The sequence below is a fragment of the Schistocerca serialis genome, chromosome 4 (genome assembly GCF_023864345.2).
Source record: "Schistocerca serialis cubense isolate TAMUIC-IGC-003099 chromosome 4, iqSchSeri2.2, whole genome shotgun sequence".
Classification (NCBI taxonomy): domain Eukaryota; kingdom Metazoa; phylum Arthropoda; class Insecta; order Orthoptera; family Acrididae; genus Schistocerca; species Schistocerca serialis.
The window spans coordinates 635870507-635891984 of record NC_064641.1 but is presented as its reverse complement, the minus strand read 5'-3'; the positions used below and the strand labels follow the sequence as shown (position 1 = coordinate 635891984).

General features: G+C 41.1%; 1 protein-coding gene across 2 annotated transcripts in view; it reads right to left on the bottom strand.

Annotated features, from left to right (window-relative positions):
- The window catches only part of LOC126475481 (folliculin), a 162523-nt gene that overhangs the window by 132746 nt on the left and 8299 nt on the right, over positions 1 to 21478 (bottom strand). Inside the window, exon 1 of one of the 2 annotated variants that reach the window (XM_050103380.1) lies at positions 9501 to 9644. The exons of the other annotated variant lie outside the window; for it this stretch is intronic. The gene's annotated coding sequence lies outside the window, so the exon portion shown is untranslated. Of the gene's footprint in view, positions 1 to 9500; positions 9645 to 21478 lie in introns of those variants that run through there. 2 annotated transcript variants of the gene reach the window in all.

Here is a 21478-nt window from a genome sequence, read left to right as displayed (position 1 = left end):
TGTCACTCCCGGGGTATCGGTTTACTTGGTGTTATTTGGAGCTACATCAGCTGGTGTCACTTTCGTGTAGTATAGTTATCGATTGCAAGATTCGGTCTTTTCTTTATTTCATTTCTTTGGTGTGCAGTAATGTGTGTAAAGATTTCCATTTTTTGAAAGTTTAATCGTATTCTGTAGTTCACTAACAAGATCATTTTTACGCACGTTTCTGATGTGTTAAAAGACTTTTGCGCAACAAACAGTAATATTGGAATCGGTTACTAGAAATGACCTCCTACATAGTTTGCTTCTAGTTACCGATTCCAACTATTCGACGATTCATTATTTAGATTGTTTTTTTCAGTACGCATGGAAAATATAATAGAACAGGCTCTGCTAACGGTATACTACGCCTTCCACATCGCTGGCAACAGGTTCTACACAACAGTGTTCAACTATATTACATAATATATGCACACGTAATTGCTCTCGTGTTCTTAGTTATTTCGGGTCAACAGAAACATACGATCTCACGCGTCGGCTCTGACCCGTGACGTAAGGGTGTTGTGGTGTGTGACGTCATTACGGCGCGGAGTTTTGTGGCTACTCGTTATGTCTAATGAATCAATATTGTTTTTTTCTTTTTTTTTTATTTGTTTCTTTTTTTTATCTTTTGATTGACCTACACATTGATCTGTAGCGTAGCCCTGAATACGAGGTTAGGTTGGGAGTTTTTTTTTGGCGGGGGGGGGGGGGGTCAGGGGGGGCGCAGCCCCCCCCCCCCTGCCTGGCCTTGAGTACCACTTGTTTATTATTATCTTTGTTTGCTATCAATGTTAGCAGATTGTTCTTGTGAAACCTTTGTGTGTGTTGTTTTTCTATGTGTTTTCGTCTTTGTGATACGTATGCAACGTTTCTATATCCGCCATATTGGAATTGTCGTTTCCGCTATATTTGTGACGTCATGGGTCAAAGCCGACGGGTTAGATCGGACGCTTCCGTATTTCCGTTATTTCAGTCCTCTACACTCGTTTAAATGAAATTCACGCGTAAATAATAGTCGCATAAAATGTATTATTTTATGGCACACTACATTCATTTGTTTACGAGTATAATCCATTCGATTCATAGATTGTCCATTGCAGCATCTTTGCCTTACGTATGACGTCATTGGTCAAAGCCGAAGGGTGGTATGGGACACTAGAATTAATCCCAATTTTTTATTGTTGTCTGTTTTTCTTTGACCTCTGAAATCCAAGGACTGCGTTTGAACCGTAGACCATAGATAACACAGACTGCACATGACGTCATTTTACAGAAACCGAGGCTCTCGAGAAAGCAAGGGCGCGGCGCGTACGTCACATGACTTGATTTGTTTGATTTTATTTCGTGTTCCATAGGTCCAACTGTGTTGGGTTCACAACGCCGTGGCACGAGTCAGTCTTTTATAAATACAATACGACAATCTTATAGCCCATACAATATATGTAAGTCAACAGAAGTATGGGATACAAATATTATGTTACGTAGCTCCTTGAGCCATCGGCAGTACTACTATCTACGTAACAACAGACTGTTAGTGGTAGCGGACGCGAAAGAAACAACACATGTAAAATTTGTATCCCATGTTTCAGTTGGCCTATATAGTTCAGCTGAACAACATGATATTAATGCTAAAGAAAACGAAGAAAGCGACGTACGCTAAACTTGTAATCCGTACTGCAGTTAACCAATACAGTTCGAATGATGTTCGAGATACAACCCATGTATATATGTGACGTGAGGTATTATATGCTACCAATATTTCCATACATTTTTCCTCTTCATTTTCCACAGAAATAATACGATAGAAACACACGATATCCTTAACGTGAAAATATTACTTATCTTGATATATGTCAAACATATTTTTTGTCTTTCGTATTCCTTTGTTTCTGAACGCTCTTGTCAGCTGTTACATCTATGTAAGAAATTATCTCTCCAAAATTCTGACGTCATTGGTCAAAGCTGACGGGTTGTATCCCATGCTTCACTAGATCCGAATTTGAGTACAAAATTATATAAAAATTTATACAGGAAATTCTTTGAGCAGCAATACAGAAAAAAGACTACACATATTTTCTTAGAATCATTAAAGTGCCACGGGAAAGACAGATACAGAGCATAAATGGATACAGAGCCCAAGTTAAACAACATCCTTAGTGGCATTAGTAAAATTTTACAATTTATTTACTAAATAATTCATAGAGACTGTAAAAAGCTTTCTCCAGCAGAAATATTTTTAATGCTTTCTTAAACTCACTCTAGTTATGAATCTGTCTTTATTTCAGGAGGAAGAGCTTTGTTCCAGTGTAATGTACACCCTTTTGCTCCAAACTCAAATGTATATGCTCGCTGTGTATGTCATTCTTCCTCCGAAGGCAGGCCTGAACTCACTCACTCACTCGCTCGTTCAGCTCAGCTCAGCAGACAAAATGCATTTCTAAACCTGTTAACTCGCAACTGGGCGCGTGTGTACTAGAGAGATCTGCATCTTCTACCGGAATCTGTAATTATGAAGTCTTACCGATTAGCAGTAAAGGAAACAAAAGAAAAATTCGGAGTAGGTATTAAAAACCAAGGAGAAGAAATAAAAACTTTGAGGTTCGCCGATGACATTGTAATTCTGTCAGAGACAGCAATGGACTTGGAAGAGCAGTTGAACGGAATGGACAGTGTCTTGAAAGGAGGATATGAGATGAACATCAACAAAAGCAAAACGAGGATAATGGAATGTAGTCGAATTAATTCGGGTGATGCTGAGGGAACTAGATTAGGAAATGAGACACTTAAAATAGTAAAGGAGTTTTGCTATTTGGGGAACAAAATAACTGATTATGGTCGAAGTAGAGAGGATATAAAATGTAGACTGGCAATGGCAAGAAAAGCGTTTCTGAAGAAGAGAAATTTGTTAACATCGAGTATAGATTTAAGTGTCAGGAAGTCATTTCCGAAAGTATTTGTATGGAGTGTAGCCATGTATGGAAGTGAAACGTGGACGATAAATAGTTTGGACAAGAAGAGAATAGAGGCTTTCGAAATGTGGTGCTACAGCAGAATGCTGAAGATTAGATGGGTAGATCACATAACTAATGAGGAAGTATTGAATAGGACTGGGGAGAAGTTTGTGGCACAACTTGACTAGAAGAAGGGATCGGTTGGTAGGACATGCTCTGAGGAATCAAAGGATCACCAATTTAGTATTGGAGGGCAGCGTGGAGGGTAAAAATCGTAGAGGGAGACCAAAAGATGAATACACTAAGCAGATTCAGAAGGATGTAGGTTGCAGTACGTACTGGGAGATGAAGAAGCTTGCACAGGATAGAGGGGCATGGAGAGCTGCATCAAACCAGTCTCAGGAATGAAGACCACCACCACAACAACAACACTGATTAATAGTGCTACAGGGTGCTGCTCGGGAACTTCCTTATTTTAAAAAATCATAAATTAGAAAGTATTAGAGACATCAACTTAATTCTTGTTTCTTTGCAAAGAGAAATCTCTAAAGTTTTGTTCCATTGAGTTTTGAAAATCATATCTTGAAGGTGGCCTCCGTTCTGCTCAGTGCATTTGGAGAGTCTAAATCGGAAGTTTCGATCCATTTTTCCGACAATTTCTCTGTCGATGTTGGCAACAGCAACACGAATATTGTTCCGTAGGTCAGCCAGGGTCTGCGGAATATTGGTGTACACCAAGGATTTGAGAGAACCCCTTGCCCTCTCGATGTTTTCAGGCGCTCTGGTGGTTCTTGGAGGTCTGGTTTCTTTTTCTGTACACTTCCAGTATCCATAAGGGTGTCTACCCACATAACTATTGATTTCCCATCAGGAACACGACCTGTAGGGGCGATGTTGAACTGTTTCCTGAATGCACGCCGAGTTCTGATGACCGAACGCCCATTCGAAAAGTAGGTGGCAACGGCGAACGCCGCTCCTCTCTTGTCAACTGTATGATCGCTACTAAACTAACCTTGAAAAAAACTTCAAGTCTCGCACTTTTGATTGCACTGAAACCCACGCAAAAATGAGAAACAGCCGCTGTGTGCTGCGCTTTTCAAATAAGGAAGTTCCCGCGCCGCACCCTGTACAACAAAATTTAATTTAAGATCAGTACTCTATATAAATGGTATAACGGCTTGTTTATAGCATTTGGTCTCTTCTGCTTAACAGTCTTCATTTCATGCAAGGAGTGGCGCCTTATGCAACTGATAATCTGTTTGGCATGATTTTAATTTTACTTTAACCCAGTGCAGCCGTAACACATTGTAAGTAGGCCTGTGGACTTCCCATCCCTGTAGGACTAATAACAGTAACTTAACTCCATAATAGCGGATTCCAGTAAAAGATGCAATTCTCGTTTTGTACGTACACGCCCAGTTACGAGTTAACAGGTGTAGAAACGTAGTTTTCTGCTGAGCTGAGCGAGCGAGGGAGCGCAGACATATCTTTTTCGTAGGCCTCGACTAAAACAAACATCTAAGTCACGTAACTTGGGGCACGAGGCCGAGCATTTCATTACGCATTTAAAGTGCAGATTTATGATATTTTTGTTACAGATCAAATGTTGTGCTTTTTACTAGATGCAGAAGTAAAAACCTTCATACATGCTCAGGTTAGTCTTGTTTTGTATCCTACAGATTAGGTAAAATTGCGAAAATCTGAGTTGTGTAAATTAACTACTTTAAAATACTTGCAGAGGTATTTACATAAGTTGAAAGTAAGGCTGGATGTTGGTCTATGGATGTAAAACTTGGTGAATGACCACGATTTTGAGACGACAGATCACTACACGAGTAACATAATACGTTTCCTATCTTGATATCGTTTCAGTATCTGTAATGGATTAAGCACAAGTCAGAAAGCGTTCTCCTTATTTTGTGTAAATGCCTGACATTTTGCACATTAACGAATTTCCTTTCTTACAAAAGCATTTCACACATATTCTTGTGGAATCGTTAGAAAACTAATGCTGCGTTCGATATTGTTATTTTGTCTTCCACTCCCGTGGTACAGCGAACTACACGAACACGCAGTTGGAAACAAAAAAAATACGTTTCAACTTCACCACATGTAAAAACTGCAGCCATTGCTTTATTATCAGGAATTTCGGAGAAACTAGGTTAACTGCACTACTACACATGTAATAGTAGTACCACAGTCGGTTGAATCGTCGAAACAGTGCTTGATGCAGCTACAAATGAGGTAAACTGTAGCTGTCAGCTCCATTTCACACAGCGCGTACTGACAGGACCTCTGCTTTCTGCCACGAGTGGCGTGACTTCGATGTTGGTTTCAAGCGTTAACACGGCAGAGATATTGACAAGCGCGGTCTATGTTATATAATTATGGTCTATGGTTTGAACCATGGACGCAAAAAAAGAAGGGACGTGTCATTGCGTCATAAACTTGAAGCCGATGACCGCCATCTTAACTAGCGCAAAACATTAACCCGGGTTCACACATCGTGCTCTACCGCTCACACAGGACACCACAAATTCTACGTGGCTGCACAGCTTTCAAGATCTCGTCAATCGAAATCATATGAGCGGGCATGAATGTTACAGTGAAGGTTATCGCATTGTGAAAAAAAGTTAAAAGAATCGAGTAGTCATACTCAATCAACAGCCCGACAAGTCGATTGAACAATTTGTCGGTCCGTGCGCGGGTGTCTGGGGCTCTAACGTGGCGTTATCAACAATTTTCTGAGTAAGAAGTACTTTTTAGAGCGTTTATTCACTGATTAAACTGCTTTTGATATCTCGACTTCCGACATTTTGCTGAGCTCACTGATTTTGTCCCACTGTTCCTGAGGTACTTTCTTTACGTCGCTATGACCTGCAGTATGATGCCGTAGCTTATAAAATGGAATGCTATGTTCCTCCAGCAGTTTTAGGTCACATTTAAGTGACAAGTCTAAAGAGGAGTGATCGCTGCTTAGAGCTTTGCAAAGGGACTATATTTCAGTATTCAGACCATGTATGCTTAGGTTCATCGTCATGTTGAAATGCGTTTCTGGCTCTGGCCTAATCTCTGCACTACAGACAAGCACCGACCTGCTAGAACAATATGGTGCGGAAGCTGATATAGGTTTTGCATAAGGAAGAGGATAGCGGAAACTAGGCACAATTTCTTGCAAAATAAAATTCGGAACTACCGAAAAACTGTGTTTATTAACACGAAACATACTAATTCTACAACTTCATTATAGATACCTACAATGTTCTTAACTGAGGGAAAGGGTACGAAGTTTGTAGGGGAAGGTGGGGTAAAATGACCACTCTAAGGAAAACTGAATTTTCCCAAACCATGGTTGCCACTAACACATTCTGAATCAACGTTTTATGAGGTATCACACCAAATATTTTAAGTGGAAAAGAAAATAACATACAGGAGCTATACACATTTTCGTCTGAAGGCTTACATTATGGCTACTTTTCCCTACCTAAGGGGTTAATTTGGCAAGTGCCATCACAACATCACATGTTTGTTGTTCTGATTTCATTACATATTTTTTAGGCATCTCAATGCCCTAGTATCTGAAACAATACAAGGTGCCTGAGGCAGGCGATGTTCAATCGGATTTTTGTATTAGGCCAAATATCACTGAACAGAGGCAATTTTAAATTATATAATTTAATTGATTCAAAATAGTCAGAAAATTATAGGATGACAGCTTTGTATACAAAAGGACTTAAAATTCAATCTGATATGCAATATAAGTTGCATTTAAAAAGAAACAAGCTTGAAAAGCACTGGAGGGATCATAATGTCATTGCTTAAGGAAGAAAGTGCAGTACCCATGAGAGCGCTGAGATTCCAAACTCACCAACAGAAGAACTGTCTTGTGTTTGCTGAACTATGAGAGTTTCTTTTAAACAAATTCAGATTGCCAGCTTCAAATCTCATAAGAGATGTGTAATACCCCACTTTGTTATATAAACACTTAGATGAGCTTATTGAAACTGAAACTGCATTTGTTCTAAATGCCTCACTTTTGGGTTAAAAATACTATTTCTACTTGAACTGGTTTGCATCCAGATGTTATCTCATATGAAATTAAAGACTCAAAAGTATGTGAAGAAAACAAATTTTATTGTATCAAAGGCACTAATCATCAGCAATATCTTAAATGTTCAAGTAGCTGCATTCATCTTCTACAGGACATACTTGACATCTACATCTATACTCTAAGTAACCATGAGGTGCATGGCAGGTGGCACATCCCATCGATGATTACCCTCCATCCTCAGTCCAACAAATCTGCTGTGTTCTGATTCAGTAGTAGTGTTACCAACATATGAAAGGTGATTGTCAGTGGTAACAGAAAAATGTGTAAAAAATGGGTGTGTATGTTCTATTGCAAATAAAGAGTCAGTTTAATTTTTGTAAACCATGTGTTATTTTAACTGAGTCAGCTTAATATTTGCAAACCACATGTTATCTTAACTGATTCAACTATGGCTTCTTGATGAAACATTATATACTGTACTAACTAAGCACTTCTTGTCTTGTTTCAGAAGGCAGAAAGTGTTTTGTTTAGTTAATACAATAGCTATTTCTCTCCACAACACAGACCATGCTAAATCTGCTTACTTAGGTTTGAATAAACAGCTTCAAAATGCTATGGTATATCTGAAGGCAAGTCATTAATGTAAAGGGTGGTTATAATTGAATTTCGGTTACTTGAACCAGTGTAAATGGGAAACTATGAAGATGATTTCAAAAGTTCTGCACACTGTAGACAGAATTGAAGAAAATAATTTATTTTACAAAATACATTTACAGATCATCAATGTAATTTCCATTCTTGCTTATGATAACTTCCCAGTGTTTTGGCAACTTCTGTATTCTGCGTAGGGCACCTTCACTGTTGAGCTGTCTGATTACTTGGGTCACCTCACTGGAAGCTTCATCAATAGTATCAAAGTGGGTTGCATAGAATTGTTCTTTCAATTTGGGAAACAAATCATCTGTTGAGCTCAAATCAGGATTGTGTGATGGGTGAGGAAGGACAGGGTGATTAAAAAAGAAAGGATAGATTTCAATTGTTTATTACAGAGAAACTATGAAAGACAGAAACACACTGCGCATGTCACTGAATAGAGCAATGTTTGTAACCTGGAATGTAGACATTGTATGCAATTAACAAATGTTATCCTCCCATGTGGAAATTAAAGTGTGTTTATTTCACTGGATTATCCATTATTTCTCTTCCACATGTCCTCACAAATGTTTCCACAAAGTTTCATTGTCCTTCAATCACTTGTTTTTCTTGGGGGGCCCTCCCATGTAGTGAAAGTTTAATTGTAACAAACCTGTCGATCAGGAACAGAAGTATGTTACCCTTACATACATCCCACAATACAAGGCAGACAGATGTTGACTTATGTCTTCCTACTACAGATAAGATAAGATTTGATCTAACACAATTCTTTACTTAAATACCAAAATGTTCTAATTTCTTCAGAAACATTCCATTTTATACATAGGTGAAAGCCTTCAGTAAATCACAAAAGATACCAAACAGCCACAGTTGTTTTTCTTTCAAATAATTTTTTATCCGTGCCTTTGGCCAATGAGAAATTTATCCCCTGGTCAAGTAAAGAGACATTCCAAAAATTGAACTGTGATTTAGTCAACAAGCTGTCCTAAGATAAATAGAAAAGTCCTCTATTTTACTGTGCCTTTTCAAACATTTTAAAAACACAGGCATCAATGATGTCTGCAGACACCAAGACAATTTTTCTTCTTTTTTGTATGGAGACACCACCACTGAATACGTAAGTCTGCCCAGCAAAATACAAATCTGAAAAGAAATGCTATATAAGTGCCTTAGCATCTGTAGATGTGTGCATGAGCTGTTTTCTGTTGTTCACCCACCAAACCTACACTAGCAGCAGCCTCTAGCTGAATCACAATAATCATGGGAAATGTGGGCACAAATTCATTCATTTTGCATTTATTATTTCTTTTAGTTGTGTATATTAAGCTATGGCAACCTCCTTCCCCCCCCCCCCCCCCCTTCCCCTTTCCCTATCTCTCTACAGTTCAACACGTTTTCTTTTTTGCAGTAAACATAGTGCGTAGTGGGGCGATCACACTGTTGTAGAAGTAATTTAAAAGCCAAGATCGTTTAAATACAGTTTACTGGATAACCGGTTTCAACACACTAAAGGTGCCATCATCGGATCTGTGAAGATATAACATGACAGGTTTGAGGAAGGGCTTACATGAGTTACGCTATATACATTACTGTTAGTACAGTACCACATACCTGAATGTAGATTAACATTTGTAAACCATTTGGATATAATGATACATGAGGCAGACCAGCTGATATAAAATTGTCACAAAAAATAAAAAACAACTGCTCTCATGGTCATTCTTTTCCAAAAGATATGTAAAACCACAGTCACAAGATAAAACTATTTGGTACATGACCGCTGCTTGACTAACAACGGTCGGCACCACAGACATGCATACCAAGATGCACAGCCACTCCATGTGAGCTCCCATTGGCATGGCACTTGTTCCGTCCATTCAACTCACCAAATGGGGAGTAATGGAAAACCATATTTCTACGATACCAAGAAAACACCCATTCTGGCCAGCCATACACAAATATATCTGTGGAATATAGAAACATGACAAAGACACATTTGGTGGGCAATGGTAATCATCAAGCAATGATTTACTGGCGAGGCTCACCAACTACACGTCAAGCATCATAACAAGCATTTACCTTAACATGACAGGTCACGCCCTGTAAAAAACGTGACTGATAAATGACATTAGCAGTATTTTATAGGTGGTTTTCCGAGCATAATAGATACACAACACCCTTCATAGTGTGTGAATAGGCCACACGGGATCTCTAGAGCACCACATCAAATATGTCAAAGAAACTATGGTCCGCCGATTCTAATTAGTCGTTCAGCAATTTGTTTGGAAACCTCTTTCTGTTTTTGTAAATTTCAATGTTTTCGAAAACGTCGAGTTTGTTTCCTTTAGGTGCTTTATGCAAGATTTTCATACATTGTTGCATATCAGTAATTTTATGGCTCGAGTCCCGCAGATGGTCACCCAAAGCGGACTTATTGCGGGCACTCATGTGCCCACGAAAACGCGTAAAAAACGATCTCCCTGTTTGCCCCACATAAAAGCTTTCACACCCACCACATTGTAATCTGTATACCCCTGTATTTCTAAGTTTATCAGTTCTATCTTTAATCGTATGCCTAAGTTTCAAGCACAAACTATTTTTCATGCTAAATGCCAGGACCATGCTGGACTTACGAACCTGTCGGTCTATTTTGTCAGAAACAGATCCTTGATCTGTCATTGGAAGATACTTTTTACCCCTACTATTGTTAGATGGCCTTTCCTTCTTATTCTTACTTTTTTTAAATTTTTGTATACAACTTGTCAAACCATGGACGCATCTTAACCATTGCTACATGCAATATACTTGAGGACATCTATCTCTTGCCTAACGCTGCTCCGTAGCAATGGCAGCTTTAAGAGCCTATGTATCATTGAGCAAAAATAGGACTTTTTATACTTAGATGGATGGTTGGATATACTTAGATGGATGGTTGGATTGCGCATGAATAAGGTCTGTAGCTACTGGTTTCCCGTAAATGCTAAATGTACCATTGCCATGTACCATTACCTGCCAAATGTGTCTTCGTCATGTTTCTGTATTCCACAGATATATTTGTGTATGGACAGCCAGAATGGGTGTTTTCTCGGTATCATAGTAATATGGTTTTCCATTACTCTCTATTCGGTGTGTTGAAAGGATGGAATGAGTGCCATGCTGATGGGAGCGCACGTGGAGTGGCTGTGCATCTTGGTACGCTTGTCTGTTTTTTTCTCCCCTGTTTCCGTGCCCCCTCAGTTTGTCTCTCAGCCCCCTCAGTTTGTTTCTCACCTGGCATTCCTTACTTTCATGTGCCTATGCAGGTATTCATAGTCAGTCCGTGTTGTGTTCATAATGAGTGTATAAATGGTGAGAGCCTTTTATAGCAGGTTGTATTGTTTTGGCACTTACAGTACCTAAGACTGTAGTGCCAGACAGGTAAATCCCAACATACAGGTTATAATTACTTGTCACATTGTATCTAAGTCATGTTATGAACAGCTTACTGTGTGAATATTCATGACTTCCATACATGAATAAGGGTAAATTATAATATGTAGTTCTGTATGGCACTAATATGAATAATGCCTTTGATTCAGATGTTTTTACTCTGTAATTGAAATACTTTATAGTATGCATGGTATGTATAGTATGTACAGTAAGTGTATGCAAAAGAGTTCTTTGCATGGGTACTCGATTAGCAGTAATAGTAAAGTTGTATTGTAGCAGTAATGAGTGGTTATACCGTGGGACTGTGTGTGCACTGCTTGGACAGCGCTATCTAATGGCCGGTTGTGAATCACTAGAATTGCAGCAGGTATACCTGCGTGGAATAGGACAGTGTGATGCCGACTGTTGTTAGTCGAGCAGTGATCATGTATCATATAGTTTTATCTTGTGGCTGCAGTTCTACATATCTTATGGAAAAGAATGACCACGAGAGCAGTTGTTTTTTATTTTTTGTGACAATAATTTTATATCAGCTGGTCTGCCTCACGTATCATTATATCCAAATGACTGTACAAATGTTAATCTACATTCAGGTATGTGGTACTGTACTAATAGTAATGCATATAGTGTAACTCATGTAAGCCCTTCCTCAAACCTGTCATGTTATATCTTCACAGATCTGATGATGGCACCTTTAGTGTGTTGAAACCGGTTATCAGTAAACGGAATTTAAGCGATCTTGGCTTTTGAATTATTTCTATATTTTCTTTGATGAAAAGCTAAAAAAAATGGAAGCTCATTTATTGGAATATAAACTAATGGAGTTCTACCCAAAACTGTAAGTGAACCTAATCCAGAGTGATACTTGTGTCCTGTTGGAAAATCTCCATCATTCAACATTGGATTAAAGTAAGTGCAGAAGGAGAGGAAGCCAATCAGTTAGTAAGAGTGTATGAAAAAATAATGACATCATTTAGGGAAATGACAAGCGATGGACATGCGAACAATGTACCTCCATTTGTACATCACAGGGCTGCCCCGGCAGCAACTGAGGGATCTCAGTGCAATAAACCATTGTCTGTGATCAATTTTGGAACAGAAGATGTATGCTGTGTCGGTTCTGAACATAGTTTGCATATTCTGCCAGATGAGAACTAAGAATAACAGATCATGGACATTTGCTTTTAAGTGATAACTTCGGAGGGGATGTTAGCTCTCTAGTACATGTATTTAGCTTCAAAAAAACTTTTTAAAAACCTGCTGCTTCTGCAACTGTATTAAATATATGCTATTTCAACTTAATATTTACTTAAGTACATATACTAGAAAAAATCGTCAGTGTACAACATATGCTTGCCATGTAGTTAACAGAACTTTTCAATCATTCGATACAGCTATTTAGATAGCTCATCGAAACAGTGGTTAATGAAATATAATTTCAGTGTGCTTTTGAGTTGGTTGAGACTCTAGATTTCTTGCTTTCACTATGTTAAGTACAATGTAGCTGAAAACCTTTGCACCAGAATACTTAATTCTGCTATTAGTATATACAGTGAGGCAAAGTCTTGTATTATGTTTGTATAAATTACAGTTTGTCTGAAACTGTCTTTCAATGTCAGCAACAAAAACATAAAGGAATTAATGTGCTACGGTATATGAGATTAAGAATTCCAAAATCATTACAAAGTGGGCTGCTCGGGAAGGTCATTTTATAAGACAACAGGAAGTGAAAATACACAAAATAAGCTAATACCAGTACTCTTGTCTTTGGATCAACATAGATGCTTCTAAGAACAAAACATGCTGATGTGCTTCTTGATAACGATGGAAGCTGAAGAAATGAATTAAAGTTTGTGCCAATGCAGGGACTTGAACCCGGATCTCCTTGCTTACTAGGCCGTGGCACAAATTTTAATTCATTTCTTCAGCTTCCATCATTATCGTAGATAAAGATGAGACTTAAATGTCTTGAGGAAAATTAATTATAAGAGCTTCTAGGTAGTTTATCTACATGTTGACTCTATTTTAATTTAATTATCCAACAGGATATTAATATCATTTTACATACAATGTTTCATTCAGTATAAGATGATTAATGTCTACTTCTGGTACTAGCAGTGGTTTTTGGTTGTTTGAAATCATGTTATATAGGGAAACATTCCACGTGGGAAAAATATATCTAAAAACACAGATGATGTGACTTACCAAACGAAAGTGCTGGCAGGTCGATAGACACACAAACATACACATGAAATTCAAGCTTTCGCAACAAACTGTTGCCTCATTAGGAAAGAGGGAAGGAGAGGGGAGAGGGAAAGACGAAAGGATGTGGGTTTTAAGGGAGATGGTAAGGAGTCATTCCAATCCCGGGAGCGGAAAGACATACCTTAGGAGGAAAGAAGGGTTATACACTCGCACACCCACACATATCCATCCGCACATACACATGTAAGTATTTTAAGGGAGAGGATAAGGAGTCATTCCAATCCCGGGAGCGGAAAGACTTACCTTAGGGGGGGAAAAGGACAGGTATACACTCGCACACACACACATATCCATCCGCACATACACACAGACACAAACAGACATTTGTAAAGGCAATGAGTTTGGGCAGAGATGTCAGTCGAGGCGGAAGTACAGAGGCAAAGATGTTGAAAGACAGGTGAGGTATGAGCGGCGGCAAATTGAAATTAGCGGAGATTGAGACCTGGTGGATAACGAGAAGAGAGGATATACTGAAGGGCAAGTTCCCATCTCCGGAGTTCTGACAGGTTGGTGTTAGTGGGAAGTATCCAGATAACCCGGATGGTGTAACACTGTGCCAAGATGTGCTGGCCGTGCAACAAGGCATGTTTAGCCACACGGTGATCCTCATTACCAACAAACACTGTCTGCCTGTGCCCATTCATGCAAATGGACAGTTTGTTGCTGGTCATTCCCACATAGAAAGCTTCACAGTGTGGGCAGGTCAGTTGGTAAATCACGTGGGTGCTTTCACACGTGGTTTTGCCTTTGATCGTGTACACCTTCCGGGTTATAGGACTGGAGTAGGTGGTGGTGGGAGGGTGCATGGGACAGGTTTTACACCGGGGGCGCTTACAAGGGTAGGAGCCAGAGGGTGGGCAAGGTGGTTTGGGGATTTCATAGGGATGAAGTAAGAGGATACGAAGGTTAGGTGGACGGAGGAAATACACTCTTGGTGGAGTGGGGAGGATTTCTTAAAGGATGGATCTCATTTCAGGGCCGGATTTCAGGAAGTCGTATCCCTGCTGGAGAGCCACATTCACAGTCTGATCCAGTCCCGGAAAGTATCCTGTCACAAGTGGGAGGTCCTGGGTTTGAGGAGATGAGGAAGTGGCTCTGGTTATTTACTTCTGTACCAGGTCGGGACGGTAGTTGCGGGATGCGAAAGCTGTTTTCATGTTGTTGGCGTAATGGTTCAGGGATTCCGGACTGGAGCAGATTCGTTTGCCACGAAGACCTAGGCTGTAGGGAAGGGACCGTTTGATGTGGAATGGGTGGCAGCTGTCATAATGGAGGTACTGTTGCTTGTTGGTGGGTTTGATGTGGACAGACGTGTGAAGCTGGCCATTGGACAGGTGGAGGTCAACGTCAAGGAAAGTGGCATGGGATTTGGAGTAGGACCAGGTGAATCTGATGGAACCAAAGGAGTTGAGGTTGGAGAGGAAATTCTGGAGTTGTTCTTCACTGTGAGTCCAGATCATGAAAATGTCATCAATAAATCTGTACCAAACTTTGGGTTGGCAGGCCTGGGTAACCAAGAAGGGTTCCTCTAAGCGACCCATGAATAGGTTGGCGTACAAGGGGGCCATCCTGGTACCCATGAAGGCCTGACATACCAACAATTAGAGGGAACAGTCATGGGTACCAGGATGGCCCCTCGTACGCCAACCTATTCATGGGTCGCTTAGAGGAAGTCTTCTTGGTTACCCAGGCCTGCCAACCCAAAGTTTGGTACAGATTTATTGATGACATTTTCATGATCTGGACTCACAGTGAAGAAGAACTCCAGAATTTCCTCTCCAACCTCAACTCCGTTGGTTCCATCAGATTCACCTGGTCCTACTCCAAATCCCATGCCACTTTACTTGACGTTGACCTCCACCTGTCCAATGGCCAGCTTCACACGTCCGTCTACATCAAACCCACCAACAAGCAACAGTACCTCCATTATGACAGCTGCCACCCATTCCACATCAAACGGTCCCTTCCCTACAGCCTAGGTCTTCGTGGCGAACGAATCTGCTACAGTCCGGAATCCCTGAACCATTACGCCAACAACCTGTAAACAGCTTTCGCATCCCGCAGCTACCCTCCCGACCTGGTACAGAAGTAAATAACCAGAGCCACTTCCTCATCTCCTCAAACCCAGAACCTCCCACAGAAGAACCCCAAAAGTGCCCCACTTGTGACAGGATACTTTCCGGGACTGGATCAGACTGTGAATGTGGCTCTCCAGCAGGGATACGACTTCCTCAAATCCTGCCCTGAAATGAGATCCTTCCTTCACGAAATCCTCCCCACTCCACCAAGAGTGTCTTTCCGCCGTCCACCTAACCTTCGTAATCTCTCAGTTCATCCCTATGAAATCCCCAAACCACCTTTCCTACCCTCTGGCTCCTACCCTTGTAAGCGCCCCCGGTGTAAAACCTGTCCCATGCACCCTCCCACCACCACCACCTACTCCAGTCCTGTAACCCGGAAGGTGTACACGATCAAAGGCAGAGCCACGTGTGAAAGCACCCACGTGATTTACCAACTGACCTGCCTACACTGTGAAGCTTTCTATGTGGGAATGACCAGCAACAAACTGTCCATTCGCATGAATGGACACAGACAGACAGTGTTTGTTGGTAATGAGGATCACCCTGTGGCTAAACATGCCTTGGTGCACGGCCAGCACATCTTGGCACAGTGTTACACCGTCCAGGTTATTTGGATACTTCCCATTAACACCAACCTGTCAGAACTCCGGAGATGGGAACTTGCCCTTCAGTATATCCTCTCTTCTCGTTATCCGCCAGGCCTCAATCTCCGCTAATTTCAATTTGCTGCCGCTCATACCTCACCTGTCTTACAACAACATCTTTGCCTCTGTACTTCTGCCTCGACTGACATATCTGCCAAACTCTTTGCCTTTACAAATGTCTGCTTGTGTCTGTGTGTGTGCGGATGGATATGTGTGTGTGTGCGAGTGTATACCTGTCCTTTTTCCCCCCTAAGGTAAGTCTTTCCACTCCCAGGATTGGAATGACTCCTTACCCTCTCCCTTGAAACCCACATCCTTTCGTCTTTCCCTCTTTCCTGACAAAGCAACCGTTGGTTGCGAAAGCTTGAATTTTGTGTGTATGTTTGTGTTTGTTTGTGTGTCTATCGACCTGCCAGCACTTTCGTTTGGTAAGTCACATCTTCTTTGTTTTTAGATATATTTTTCCCATGTGGAATGTTTCCCTCTATTTTTATATATATATATAAAGGGAGAGGGGAAGGAGTCATTCCAATCCCGGGAGCGGAAAGACTTACCTTAGGGGGGGAAAAAAGGACAAGTAGACACTCGCACGCACACACACACATATCCATCCGCACATACACAGACACAAGCAGACATTTGCAAAGGCCTTTACAAATGTCTGCTTGCGTCTGTGTATGTGCGGATGGACATGTGTGTGTTTGCGAGTGTATGCCTGTCCTTTTTTCCCCCTAAGGTAAGTCTTCCCGCTTGTTAAGTCACATCATCTTTGTTTTTATTGCTAGCAGGAACAGTTGCACCCACAGAAGGAGCAGTAACAGCTACAGCAACAACAGCTGCAAGAGGAGCAGATGCAGGCACTGATAATCCAGAATACTTCATGCTGTTGCTTCGCCAATGGGGGCCTGGCTTCATGTCCACACATACTCTAGTTGTGTGTCTAGTATATATATATATATATATATATATATATATATATATATATATATATATATATATATATAAAGGCCTTTGCAAATGTCTGCTTGTGTCTGTGTATGTGCGGATGGATATGTGTGTGTGTGCGTGCGAGTGTCTACCTGTCCTTTTTTCCCTCAGATAAACACCTCCACTGCAGATCTGCCCATCACGTGTACTGTGCCCATCACGTGGAATGTTTCCCTATATATATATATATGATTAAGACTTAACTACATGCTATGGAACAGTCATAGGCCTGTTCATCTAGCAATGTTGTGTTTGGACACTTGATTAGTATGCTTGTGCCATCAACAATTGTTACAGTTTCTGAACTATCCCTTATAGTCACTGTAAGATCATTTACAGATGTTAAGAATGAGAGTAGAACCAGTACTGGTCCATGGGAGATCTTACATCTCATATTCCCTCATACTGATGTTGGATTCACTCCTGTGACAGAATCTGTCCATGTAACTTTCTGATCTCTGTTATAATGATAAGACTCCAATTATGCAAGAAGGATGCCAGGATACTTTATTTTGCCAAGTAGCATTTGGTGATCTGCGCAATGAAATAAATTGGCTAGGTCACAAAATGAAACAGCAGGATATGTTTCTTGTACTGTGCTGTCATGACTTCATTTGTGAGATTTTTATTGCTTTCTCTCAAGAGTATCCTTTACAAATGCCAAACTGAGAGGCAGTTAACAAGTTCTGGTCAGATAAATGAGTCAATATTCCTGCCCATTTCCTCATTTAAAAAAATAAATAAATAAAATAAAATAAAATTTGGGTTAGTGAAATGTGTCAACAGAGGTGTCTACTAACTTGGTTTGTAATTGTGTTGAATGTGGTACAATGTTCTTACCAGCAAAATCTTAGTTCTGTGTCATAGCTTGATGAACATCAGAACACATTTTACACAACTTACACTCAGTGTCCCTTATTCCAGTGTTAGGCCTATTTCTTTATTTTCCAGTTAGGTCAAATGAAAGTTGTAATTCCACCAGTCTACTTCAACCCACAATGTAACTGTATTTGTGGTGTGTGGTGGCATTGTGATTTTGAGTTGGGTCATGTTTGTAGATGGCATGTTGTAGTATTTGCTGCTGCTCTGCTGTGTTGGTTGTTTATGTCTCAAAGTTGCTTGTCAGGTATTTGAGGTTTTCATCGGAAGAGTTTGTGCCTGTTCACTAGTGAGTTACTTCAATTCTGTGTATTGTTCATGATGGATTTGTGTTTGTATCTGGCATTATAAGTGTTGTGTGGTTCTTATGATCAAAAATTTAACTTTTTTTTTTTACATCACTGTTGGACATGAGAGAGAAATTTAAGAGCAGGTCATTGCTTGTTGCTTTTTATTCCAATATGTATGGTATGTGTATTTACATTTGCAGTCATTTGTGTGTACTGAAATTGGTTCTACTGCAAGTTTTCATCGACTTTGGGGTTTTCCTTGTTATTTTTTTGTGACTGTATCGTAGGTTAGGTTACGTTTTTTATATTAGTTATGGGAGATAGTTTTTGTTCACTGTTATGGGGACTTCATTTAGATAGATTGGGTAAGTGAATGTTTGGATAATACATTCGACAATTTGGTGTTGTGGGTTTTATATTAGGTGCCATGTAGGTCAAATGATACTTGAGGTACAGGGGAAGAACTCAGCATATGGCTGGTGCAGACGGCTAATGGCTAAGCACTTGGCAGAACACTCAGCACTATATGGTAAGTGAGGACCATGTTGGTTGAACTATGAGTAAGCACTCACCTCCACAGCCTACGAATGCCCTCAGATAAACACCTCCACTGCAGATCTGCCCATCTTTCATGTCTTCTGCACCCTCCGTACTGCAGTGCTGCGCTACCCATGCCAGCTCAACTGCCTCTTTCGTGTAGTGTGCTGATGGGGGATATTAAATCCCCCCCCCCCCCCCCGAAAAGGCCAAAAAAGACCAAAAACAACCAGGCTTGGGCCACAGCCTGCTGCACGAAACCAGAGAGGGCCCTGGAGAATACAGCGGACCAACCACTAGAGATGGCTTTACTAAATGGCGGAAGGGCACAGCAGCTGTAGCAATGGCAATGGGACATCCACTGGTGGTGATTCCACCTCAATTGGCGAGGAGAGGGGGGGGGGATGAGGGGGCAGCAGAGGGAGGGTGGATCAAAATCAATGAGCTCCACAATGGCACATGTGAGATTCACTGGGAGGTCCACTGCTGTAGGCGACAGGATGACAATGTGGAGGGGCTGGTAATGGGGAAGATGGGGAAGCACACAGCTGCAAGTGGGAGCCCTCACCTGGAACAATGTCATGAACCAACATGAAGCCCAGCAAACCATCAGACTGCAGTGGTGATGGCCCAACAGAGCACGAGTGCAGCTGATTTGCATGGCAGGTCAGCTCTTTCTAACAACGTTCACGACAAACAACTGCCAATCTTTGTGGTCCACCACGACAAGAAGCAGTCACCCCTGCCACCATTTGAAGGACTTGGCACTTACAGCAGACCCAAGAATGAAACACGATGGTCCATAGCATACAACTCAGGTGCAGCAAATCCAAAAGCCCCCTAACTGACACTCATGCAATCACTCTGCTGGACTGCACCTGCATCATCTGCCTGATATGAAGCTAGAAAGCTTGATAATCTATCATCATGGGAAGTGGCAGACACGGACTTTTTCATTTGGGCCTTTCATGTACGCATGAAGTTACAAACTTCTAAGTTACAAACTGGGTGAAAAGAAGAAGTTTCCTATGGCGGATACCATTGTGAATGTATGGTCCTCAAACTCGCACAACCACAAATTTCTGACAGTTGTCAAATACCAGGGTCCTGGGGATCCCTCAATGGCAAAAATAACCAACAATGTGTGAACCATGGCTGTCAACGACATGGAAAACAGGTTGGCTTATGAGTGGGAAATTGGACAATTCACAGAGCACCAACAACCACAAGCTATCCAAAAAGAGCGTGGCAAAATTGATGTGAACCATGTTCCCTGGGGATTCCAGGACCAGTCAAGGAGAGAGTTGGCAATGTGGTGCAGCCTGGTTCTATGTACTAGCCCTACAAGAATGCATCAGATGTTCAATGTCACAATCAATTGCCAGCCAGTAGACATGATGCCATGCCAATGCCTTCACACAAGTCATAACACACCGAGTGACACACGCCACAACTAGAGTATGTGTGGACACGAAGCCAGGCCCCCATTGGCTAAGCAACAGCATGAAGTATTCTGGATTATCAGTGCCTGCATCTGCTCCTCTTGCAGCTGTTACTGCTCCTTCTGTGGGTGCAACTGTTCCTGCTAGCATTGCATAAGTGCCATGTCCATGGCAGTCCAAGCAGACACTAAGAAAAATGGGAAAGAAAAGACTGGGGCATCACACGCATAAGAACATACTTCTATGCCACTTTAGTATCTGCATAGGCGTGACAATGCCTCTTCACTATATGGTAGTTACGGATGCTTCAGAGGCTGATGGTAGCTCCAAAATAGCTGGTGAACAGCACTTCATCAGACAAAAATTAACTCACCATGCGAGTCAACCTCTGGGAATCAGAGAGTTCAAAACCATGTAAAGATGAGCACGCAAAAAACTAAGCATGTGGCTGGCACAGATGGTTAATAGCTAAGCACTCGGCACAACTCATGGCACAATACACTATGTTGTGAGGTCTGCATTGGTTGAACTCCAAGTAAGCAAGCACTGGCCCACCCGGCCTATCGCCACACGTAGGTAAGCACCTCTGTCAGCGGGTCAGTCCATACTGTGTGTCATGTGTACTGTCCATGGCAGGTTTCCATACTATTCTACTGTCCTACCCATACCAGCCTGTCTGCCTTCATTATGCCATCTGCTGGTGGGGATACTAAAGTGTACAAGTAATTTGTCACCACCTCTAAACATCTACTTCTTGCTGTTGTGCCATTGTTTCATTTTATAAATATAGAGATAAATATTTCATATGTTATTCAAGCTTATTCACAGGTGTAATGAGTGGTGTCATGATCGTCATATTGTATGTACTTGAAATAGGGGTGTCTGCCATCTTGATGGTGTCATGGGTCAGGGCAGATGGGTGGAATCAAAACTTTCTGTAATCCCTTTCAATTTCCGTAAATGTAGTTTTAAATATGTAACCCACTGTATTTGAGTATGCATGATTTTCAGGTCACTATTAGTTAATTTCCACAGATTGGCGAGATAACAGCAGCTGTCAGGTCATCTACTGGATTAGATGAGACACCACCACCACTTGACTCAAAACTCAGAACAGGCACATTCTCAAATAAAAGTATACTCTACTTCCCTTTACAGGCACTGAGGACTTGTAGTGGCAACCATGACTTAAAAGTTTAGCATAGGAACACAGATCCAGAATTGTACCATTTTGCCGCCACACG